This window comes from Balaenoptera acutorostrata, chromosome 1 (genome assembly GCF_949987535.1).
Source record: "Balaenoptera acutorostrata chromosome 1, mBalAcu1.1, whole genome shotgun sequence".
NCBI lineage: Eukaryota > Metazoa > Chordata > Mammalia > Artiodactyla > Balaenopteridae > Balaenoptera > Balaenoptera acutorostrata.
Genome location: NC_080064.1, coordinates 25,114,987 through 25,126,022, shown reverse-complemented (window position 1 = coordinate 25,126,022; position 11,036 = coordinate 25,114,987). Strand labels below are relative to the sequence as shown.

Here is an 11,036-nt window from a genome sequence, read left to right as displayed (position 1 = left end):
GGAGATCAGCTCGGTGCTTTGTGACCACCTAGAGGGGTGGGATAGGGAGGGTGGGAGGGAGGGAGACGCAAGAGGGAAGAGATATGGGAACATATGTATATGTATAACTGATTCACTTTGTTATAAAGCAGAAACTAACACGCCATTGTAAAGCAATTATACTGCAATAAAGATGTTTTTAAAAAAAAAAGCTGACCCCCCAGCCAAAGATCCTACCTGACTGCATCCTTGGTGATTCATGGGGCGCCAGGCTTAGCCATTCATTGTGCCAGGACTGTTCCACAAACATACCCTACACTTTCCCTCCTCCACACTTTTGCACACAGGATACCCTCCCCCTGGAAAGTCCTTCTCTTTATCCCCCTCTCTACCCTTCAAAGCCTTGCTCACAATCTCATATCTTTTTGGTGAAGAGAACCACCCTTCCCCCAAAACCACTGCCTGGCCCCATTAGAAATAAATATCCTCCTGCTTCCCTGTGTTTCTACAACACGGGACCCCTTTACAGCCCCACAAATAACTAAAGTTACCACACATCTCAAGCTTATACCAAACTCTTTCACCTACATGGTCCCGTTCAAGCCCTATAGTAACCCTGAGAAGTAGATTAACTCCTACTCCATTCCATTTTACAGATGAGGAAACAGGTTCAAAGAAGTAAAGTAACGTGCTAGACGTAAACTGAGCACTGAATAAACATCAGCTATGACTATTGTGGTTAGTTATTATTGCTGCTCAAAGCCACACAGCTCAGAAGGGCAGAGCTAGAAGACCACCCAATCTGGCCCTGATCTCAGAACCCAAGGCCTGTCCCCGACATCCCACTGCCTCTATTTGAAAGCAGAGGTGACAATACCCAGTCAGCCTCTTTTTCTGTCCAATAATGTCTTCAGTCCTAGTCAGAGACCCTCAGGAGACTTTGAGCCCCCCAAGGACTGTCTGATTCACCTCTGGCCGGTCCCTCCCCTGCCCTGGGCACAGCACAGGGCCTGGCACACTAAGGCAGTGAACGCTTCCTGAATGAATGAATGCCTGAACATGTACCACAAGGCCAGTGTCCTCATTCTGCCACCCAGCAGTCTGAAGTGAGCCTTTCTCACGGCCACCCACCCCAGGGTCAGCTCCTCTTGACACTGCTGCCCCAAGAGCCGAATTTTCCATCCCTCAACCCGTCCCTTTCCATGAACTGGTCCAGTAGAAAACACCCACGACTTCGCTGAGACTCTTGTTCTCTCACTGCCTCTCACACCCTCTGCCACCCTGGAGATCACTTCTCCTCTCTTGCTTCCACCCCTTACCCTGAAATGGGAGTGGTTATCTTACTTAACCTCACAGAGCAGTTACAGGCATCCAGAAAGCATTCTAAGAAACAGGCAATTATCTGAAAGGAGGGAGGGATTAACATACCTGCAAGTGTAGAGAAACAGACCCCTCTGATTTTTTTTTTTTAATGTATTTATTTATTTATTGGCTGTGTCGGTTCTTCCTGCTGCGCGTGGGCTTTTCTCTAGTTGCAGAGAGCGGGGACTACTCTTTGTTGCGGTGCGTGGGCTTCTCACCACGGCGGCTTCTCTTGTTGCAGAGCATGGACTCTAGGTGCACAGGCTTCAATAGTTGCGGCACGTGGGCTCAGTAGTTTTGGCGCACGGGCTTAGTTGCTCCGCAGCATGTGGGATCTTCCCAGACCAGGGCTCGAACCCGTGTGCCCTGCCTTGGCAGGCGGATTCTTAACCACTGTGCCACCAAGTAAGCCCCCCCGCTCTGATTTTTTAGATTGAAGTTTTCCAGAGCAGGGTGATGTGCTGCCTTGTCCTGGCCTCACCCCGCCCAAGATGGAGGCGAGCTGGACTCTCACATCCCCACATCGCCCTGCGCAGAGGGGCAGACCCACCCTACAGACAATTCACTCTGTAGCCTTCTCCTGGTGCTTCCTCCTCTTTCAGCCTCATGCTTCTCATCTGTAAAATGGAGATAATCGTTTTTGCTCCAGCCGTCTCATGGGACTAGTGAGGAGATGAAATGAGGAGATGGATAAAGAAGCTTCATTCCTTGGTATCCTGACAAGCCCACCCACTTTTCTCCCAATCTTGAATCTCTTGCAAGGGACCAGAATCATTCTATCTCTCACATCTCCAAAGGCAAGATTACTGTCAGCAGCTGTGTGATCCTAGCAAGTCACCCAGCCTCTTGGAGCCTCAGTGGAGGGTTGGGATTCATGATCACCACAGCTCTTCCAACCATGTAATGCCATGTAAACTACACCCATTGAGAGAAACCTGCAGGGGTCAATTGGTCCATCCCCCTGTGCCCATCACCCAGCCCAGACAGATGCTCAACTCTCCAGATCCCAAAGGAAGCAGGACCTGGCTTCTTGGGCCACTCAGCCCAAGGGTTCTCTAATCTGATCTCATTGGGCCTCAGTTTTCGAATCTGCAATATGGGGACAATCCCCTGCTCAAACTCCCCCATGGCCCCCAGTATCCCCCACCCATCCTTGCCCATCCCTCTTACCATCCTCCCGTCTGTGAGGACTCAGATGCACTCTGGCTTTGAGCCTCCTGTCCCCTGGGCCTCGCTCTCTGCCCTGGCCTCCACTTCCTGCTTCTGACCCATTTACAGAGGAGGGCTGAAGCTATCCCTTATGAATATTCATGTGGGATAATAAGGGCTTGGGATTGGGGGAGCTTCCGGGGAGAGGCATTCACGAGACACCATCCACCCACTCTTCCCATACACAGCCCCCCACCAAGGCTGCCCTCCCTCCCAAAGGGTGCATGGGAGTTTGAGGCAAAGGCCTGAAGTAACAACAATAATAATATCCACAGCAACCATTTTTAAGTGCTTACAACACACCAGGCACCCTGCTAAGAGCATCTCCTGTAAGATGCTTTTAAGATGGGAACTATTTTCCCATTTAACAGATAAGGAAATCCATGCTCCAAGAAGTAGCACTCACGTAAGTCATACGTGAAACATGTAAAGTGATTATAAGTAGAGCAAGGGTGGAACCCAGGTTTTGTCGGACTCCAGAGCTGGTACTCTTTTTTTTTTTCTGGCCGCGCCATGCGGCTTGCGGGATCTTAGTTTCCCGACCAGGGATTGAACCAGGGCCCCGGCAGTGGAAGTGTGGAGTCCTAACCACTGGACCACCAGGGAATTCTCAGAGCTGGTGCTCTTTCTTTTTTTTTTTAATTATTTTTTATTTTTTTAAAATTTATTTTATTTATTTATTTTTGGCTGCGTTGGGTCTTCGTTGCGGTAAGTGGGCTTCTCATTGCGGTGGCTTCTCCTGTTGCAGAGCATGGGCTCTAGGCATGTGGGCTTCAGCAGTTGTGTCATGCGGTCTCAGTAGTTGTGGCTCGCAGGCTCAGTAGTTGTGGCTCGCTGGTTCTAGAGCACAGGCTCAGTAATTGTGGCGCACGGACTCAGTTGCTCCGCGGCATGTGGGACCCTCCTGGACCAGGGATCGAACCTGTGTCCCCTGCATTGGCAGGTGGATTCTCAACCACTGCGCCACCGGGAAAGCCCAGAGCTGGTACTCTTAACCTCTGCCATGCAGATGCACAGGGCCAAGCTCAGGAGCACATGGTCAGGGGGCCACATCTGGACCTCACACTCCAGCACATGTGCTCACAGTGGTCTTAGGCAACCAAGGCTTTAGGAAAGGACTCAGATCCTGGAATTGACTCCATCTGGAGAATATGGAGACAGGCAGACAGGTGTGTGCATGAGCGCAGACACACACACGATGTACATGTGAGCACGGATGCATGCAGAATGTGTTGTGTGTGCATGGCGGTGAGCATGTGTGACGCGTATGCCCCTGAGGCTGCCCAGGGGATGCAATGCTCTGCCGCTTTTGTTCCTTTTTCAACCAGCCACAGGGCCTGCTGGGTGCCATGTGCCGGGGATGTGGTGTGAACAGGCCAACACTGTCCCTGCCCTCCCGGAGCGGCAGTCTGGTGGGCTTTGTACCCACATGTGGTAACACTCCAGAAGGAACTTTTGTGGGAGGTTTTCTCTGTGGGATGTGGCTGGGAGGTGAGGGAGGAGACTGTGGGAAAAGTGGAAAAGGTGAGACGTGTGGGGCGGGGAGCTGCAGGGGAGCCCCTGACACTTGCCAGAAGCGAGGGCTGGAGGAGTAAACCAGGGCCTGGCGTGGACTACCCGAGGGTCACAGGTCTGAGGATTCTAGGTCTCTGGATGCTCCCTTTACAGATATCAAAAGTCTGCCACAGGGTTTCCCTGGTGGCGCAGTGGTTGAGAATCTGCCTGCCAACGCAGGGGACACGGGTTCGAGCCCTGGTCTGGGAAGATCCCACATGCCGCGGAGCAACTAGGCCCGTGAGCCACAATTACTGAGCCTGCGCGTCTGGAGCCTGTGCTCCGCAACAAGAGAGGAAGCGATGGTGAGAGGCCCGCGCACCGCGATGGAGAGTGGCCCCCGCTTGCCGCAACTAGAGAAAGCCCTCGCACAGAAACGAAGACCCAACGCAGCCAAAAATTAATTAATTAATTAATTAATTAATTTTTTTTTTTTAAAAAGCGTTTTAAAAAAAATAGTGTTTGGCACCCAGGGGACATATATTTAAAAAAAAAAAAGTCTGCCACAAATGCACATGTGGGCACTGTGTGTGCATGTGTGTGTGTCTTTATGTGTGTGTGTGCACAGATGATTATGTGTGATGTTTGCATATGTGAATTCATGTCAATATGTGTAAGGAGAGGACATGCATGAATTGGAGAACATGGGTGAATCATGTGAGGTGTGTGCCTATGAGGGTTTTACATGTAGGGGTGTGTGTGTGAGTGTGAGTTTGAGTGCAGCAAGGCCTGTTACTGTCAGGGAGAAGGAGGAGGGAAAAGAGTGTCATTTGACCGAGCCCTCACATTCATGAGCCTCAAAAATGCATCAAAAAACAGATGGACGGGTGGAGGAATAGAGAGATGAAAGGATGGATTTGGATGGATGAATGGAAAAAGGGATGGATATGAGATAAAGCAAATATCGCAAGATGTTCCTTGTAGATTCCAGATGATAAGGATATGGGTGTTCAGTGTACAGTTGTTTCAACCTTTCTGGATGCTTGACATTTTTCATAATAAAATGTTAGAAAACAATGTACACTCAAAGGAGGCTGGATGTCTAGTCCCAGGGAACCACGTGCAGGATGGAAAGAACAGGACGCTCATCATACAATTTTAAACTATATCCCATCACCGGCCCACACAGCACTGTGAACTCATATCATTTATAATTCCTGCAGTGATCTTATGAATCTCTCAATTGCACTGGATTTGTGAGTGTGTGTGTGTGTGCATGTTAAAGATGTTAATTTATTAAATAAAAGTATGTAAAACACACCACAGTTGTGGCCAGACTGTGTCGGCATGTCTTCATTTTTAACTTACTGGGAGCCTCAAAAATAACTGGTTTGGGCCTCTCGTGGCCTGTGAGAGTCCCTGCTGTGTAAGGCGTGCGTGTGGGTTTACACATACACGCACTGTAGGTATGCAAGCACACGTGGCTGGGTGAGGCTGACACCCATGGGAGTGCCCACCCAGGAGCTCAGCCTCCTCCTAGGTCCCCATGAGGCCAGCACCGTTCTCAGGGCGAGGGAATGTCTTGGGGCTGAGGAAGGGAAACCACCAGCCCCATGGCAGTCTTGGGGACCAAGAACTCTCTCATCCAAGGCTTGGACACTCTCATGCCAAGCAGCGTCCCCTGGCCAGCAGTGGAGTGTGGGCGGCGGAACCTGGGGTGTTTCCCCAGGACAGCGGGGCAAGGCAGGGTGTCCTGCGGCCCCGTGGCCCCTCCCTTCCTCTCCATACACTCCCTTCCTCTCCTCCTGTCTAACCACTCTTCCTCCCCTGCCCAGTGCCTGTTGGTCCAAACTGTCAGCAACCCCCATTGTACAGAAGGGGAAACTGAGGCCTGCAGAGAGCAGAGCTACCCAGGCCACACAGCAAGGTAGCAGCAGGGTCAGAACTGAGCTCCAGCCTGCATGCTATTCTCTGCACCACTGCCGGCCACCTCTGCATCTCCCTCCTTCTGTAAGGAAGGGTGAGGGTCCAGACCCAGCAGACCCAACAGGTGAGGCCCCAGAGTACCCTCCTGCCTGTGTGGGTCACATACAAGATCCAGCAGGCCACGTGGGCACCAAAAACAGAGCATGGCTGGGAGGCTGGACTCGGGTTCTAATCCCAGCTCTGCCATAGACCCTGTTGAAGTGAACCTGGACAGTTCCCTGTCCCTCCCAGGGCCTCAGTTTCTCCACCTGTAAAATAAATGAGGTGAACTACAGCAGTGGCTTTCACATGTTTGGAAGCAGAAACCCGAGCAGCTACAAGAGTTGCTGCCCTTGTCGGTGCAGGGAAGGCAAATAGATCTCCATCCACTCAGCCCCCTCATCTGCCCTCCACCAAGGAACTCGCCAAAGAAATTTCCACCCAGTCGCAGAACCAGGGGATAAGAGATCAGGCTTCATCACAGAACAAGGCTGGGCTGCTTACCAGCTGTGTTACGCTCCCCAAGCCTCAGCTTGCTCCTCTGTAAAATGGGGTTAACAGTAAACCTCCTAGGACTGTGTGAGATTAAATGAAATAATTCATGTCCAGTGCTTGGTACATGATGAACATATTAAAACTTCAGGCAACAGTGGCTGTTATTACTAGTCACCCCCAGATGAGAACCACTGCATAAGCCTGCTGGCTTCACCATGCGTTGTATCTGTTGTTCTGGCCCCAAAGCCAGTGATTTTGGCAGCTGCTACCCCAGATTCCTCAGCTGGCCTATCTCTGCAGCTGCTCCAGAGCAGCTGGGCATGCAGAGGCTGCTTCGAGGACAGGCCTGGCCCCGGGGAGGGGAAGAATAGGGCTCTCTGTAATCAGGCCGGCCGGGGAGCAGGGGCCCGGGAGCAGGGTCAGCTTCATCTGGATGACAAAGCCTCTGGCAGGCCATCATTAGCTCCCCTCCCCTGCCCTGCGCCAGGCCCTGACCTGGCTCCTGAAGCTCCAGAGAGAAGGCGGCAGGTATTTAGCCAAAGCCTTTCAGTCCCCGGGGTCCTCCCCTGGCTGCCTGGTGACACAAGCAGGAGGGAAAGTCAGCTTGAAGCCAGGGTCCCCAACCCACCAGGCAGCAATCAGCCCCAGGGTGGACAGCCACTTGGTATTGAGAATCCTGCAATGTTGGAGCTGAAGGAAACTCAAAACTACCTAACGTATATACATACAGTGAAATATTATTCAGTCTTAAAAGGGAAGGAGGGACTTCCCTGGTGGTGCAGTGGTTAAGAGTCTGCCTTTCAATGCAGGGGACAGGGGTTTGAGCCCTGGTCCAGGAAGATCCCACGTGCTGTGGAGCAACTAAGCCCGTGCGCCGTAACTACTGAGCCCGCATGCCACAACTACTGAGCCCGCATGCCACAACTACAGAAGCCCGCATGCCTAGAGCTCTGCAACAAGAGAAGCCACAGCAATGAGAAGCCTGTGCACCCCAACGAAGTGTAGCCCCTGCTCGCCGCAACTAAAAAGAAAGCCCTCGTGCAGCAACGAAGACCCAACGCAGCCAAAAATAAATAAATAAATAAATAAATAAATTTTTTTAAAACAAGAAACACATCTAGTGTCTCCTCTTATTTAACAGATAGGGAAACTGAGGCTAGGACGGGAAAGGACTTACACCCATGCACACAATGGGTGAGTGTTGAGAGGTGCTCCCTGACTTTCTGTTCCTTCCCCAGCGAGCCCCGCTCTCACCCCGGGCTGCACGGCTGCTGCATCCAACTCCTAACCCGGACTCCAGCTTCCAGCTGGCTCTTTGGCACACCTACCAGTGCAATTTCTTCAATCTTTTAAAAAAATAACGTTACTCCTTTACTCTGGGTTTTGTTTCTCCCAGTTATAAAATATACCTGTTCCATGAGAGCAGGGACCTCATTTGTCTGGTTCACCCCAGGATCCAATCCCCCAGATTTTTGCATCAGGCAGGGCATTGGGGAAATACAAGAATGCTTTAAAAAAGTAAAAAGAAATCACCCGTGACTTCCCACCCTCAACGTGCTTTAATATATATACATTTTCTTTTTTTAATATAAATTTATTTATTTATTTATTTTTGGCTGCATTGGGTCTTCGTTGCTGAGCGCAGGCTTTCTCTAGTTGCGGCAAGTGGGGGCTACTCTTTGTTGCGATGCGTGGGCTTCTCATCGCGGTGGCTTCTCTTATTGTGGAGCGCAGGCTCTAGGTGCGCGGGCTTCAGTAGTTGTGGCACACGGGCTCAGTAGTTGTGACGCACGGGCTTAGTTGCTCCGCGGCACGTGGGATCTTCCCGGACCAGGGATCGAACCCGTGTCCCCTGTATTGGCAGGCGGATTCTTAACCACTGCGCCACCAGGGAAGCCCCACTTTAATATATCTTATTTTTTTAAATTTATTTTATTGAATTATAGTTGATTTACAATGTTGTGTTAATTTCTGCTATACAGCAGTGATTCAGTTATACATATGTATACATTCTTTTTCATATTCTTTTCCATTATAGTTTATCAAAGGATATTGAATATAGTTCCCTGTGCTATACAGTAGAACCTTGTTGTGTATCTATTCTATATATAATAGTTTGCATCTGCTAATCCCAAACTCCCAATCCATCCCTCCCCCACCCTCCTCCCCCTTGGCAACCACAAGTCTGTTCTCTATGTCTGTGAGTCTGTTTCTGTTTCACAGATATGTTCATTTGCGTCATATTTTAGATTCCACATATAAGTGATAACATATGGTATTTGTCTTTCTCTTTCTGACCTCCTTTGCTTGGTATGATAATCTCTAGTTGAATCCATGTTGCTGCAAATGGCATTATTTCATACTTTTTATGGCTGAGTAGTATTCCATTGTATAGATGTACCACATCTTCTTTATTCATTCATCTGTTGATGGACATTTAGGTTGTTTCCATGTCTTGGCTACTGTGAATAGTGCTGCTATGAACATAAGGGTACCATTTCACCATGAACATTTTCCTGGCCATTAAGATGTTTTCCTGAGGAGGGACCACGTGGGTGCTGGCGGAGCTGAATCTCTGGCGGACGTCCAGTTTGGGGCCAGGTTGGAGTTGGAACCATGGAGATTTGGAAGGAAACCCCGCCCCCAACTTGTGCCCCTGGCAGCAGGGAGTGGAACCATCCCCCTAATGCACCCGCCTATATGGAGCATCAGTTGGAGGCGGTGTGGTATCGGGGCATTCCTGCTAACGGTTTCCAGCTTGAGTGGCCTCTGCTGGGCTGGCTCCCTCTGGCCTTTTAGGGACCATTGTGCTGTCCGCAAGGAAGATTTCTGCTCCGCTGGAGTCCAGACGGAGGCTGGAGTGGCTGACCTCACTTGGGTAGGGGACACAGGTATCCTAATGGCTTCCAATTCCCAATGGCTTTCTGCTGCTGAATTGTGGGAGCTGGATGAGAATGAGACACTCATTGACAGCAAGTTCTGCAAGTATGAGCACGATGACGTCGTGTCTGCAGTGTCCCAAGCTCTGGCACACAAGCGGTTGGTGGTAGCAAAGACTTCTGCATCAAGGTTTGGGACCTTGCTCAGTAGATGATTCTGAATTCATACCGAGCTCACTCTGGGCAGGTCACCTGTGTTGCTGCCTCTCTGCACAAAGACTCCGTGTTTCTTTGATGCAGCGAGGACAGTAGAATTTCACTGTGGGATATCCACTGCCCCAAGCCAGCATCACAGATGGGCTACAGTGCCTCTGACTACCTTCCTACCTCCCAGCCTTGGCATCTTCAGCGGAGTAAAGTCTTTATCTTTGGTGATGAGAATGGACTGCCTCCCTTGTGGGCACAAAGAGTGCAAGCTGTGCCCTCAGCTCAGCTGTGCACTCCCAGTGTGTCACTGGGCTGGTGTTCTCCCCACACAGTGCTCCCTTCCTGACCTCTGTCAGTGAAGATGGCTCACTTGCTGTGCTGGACTCAGGCATTGCCGAGGGGTGTAGAAGCCGAGCCCACAGAGACTGTGAGAGATACTACTCTGTCCCTGCTAAATCACTCCCTTCTTACCCCAGTGGGCTGGGACCGTGAGGTCACCCACCATATCATGCCCACAGAACCTCTCCCAGAGCCTGGACCTAAGAGTGTTGCCGAGTAGGTTGGATTTCAGACAAAAAGCAAATCCCCCGTGAGTATCCAGTCCCTTTGCCCCTGCCGTCTCAGTTTGTGAGACAACACCGGAGCCTTATACAGTATGTTGATACGTCAGATCTGTGCAGTTAATAGGCACTGTCTCTCAGTCTGGGGCAGGCTGGATTCTGGGGTCCTGTAGTCAGGGAAGAAAAACTTCCTTGAACATGGATATGTATGTATGTCTGAGTGTGTGTATAGATACATAGCTGTTGCTGGCAGGGGAAATAAAAAAGCCATCCCACATCTTTCCCAAGACCCAATCCCCACCCCCCCAAAGTTAATAAAAGATTTTTTTTTTAAAGAGAAAAGTTTTTTCCTTTTTTTTTTTTGAAATTTATTTTTTTTTAATACAGCAGGTTCTTATTAGTTCTCTATTTTATGCATATTAGTGTATATACGTCAATCCCAATCTCCCAGTTCATCCCACCACCACCACCACCACTCCACCCCACCACCCCGTTTTCCCCCCTTGGTGTCCATACATTTGTTCTCTACACCTGTGTCTCTATTTCTGCCTTGCAAACTGGTTCATCTACACGGAAGATTTTTTTTTAAAGCAAGACGTTATTTGAGAGACTTTGTTTTGTTTTGTTTTTTGGGGTTTTTTGGCCACACCCTGCAGCATGTGAGATCTTAGTTCCCCGTCCAGGGATCAAACCCACGACCCCTGCATTGGAAGCGAGGAGTCTCAACCACTGGGCCACCACGGAAGTCCCAACAAAAGGTTTTTATGCTTCCCGTGTAGCTGTGCGTGAGGAATTGGCCTTGTCTGGATGAGGTATGGGATGTGGGCATCCCTGGATTCTTGGAAGCAGCTCATAGACCGCTCATAGAGATAGGAGCAACTTAATT

General features: G+C 50.2%; 1 pseudogene; it reads left to right on the top strand.

The window, feature by feature from the left end:
* Positions 1-9,120: 9,120 nt before the first annotated feature.
* Positions 9,121-10,183, top strand: LOC103001710 (methylosome protein 50-like; annotated as a pseudogene).
* The last annotated feature ends 853 nt before the right edge of the window (positions 10,184-11,036 follow it).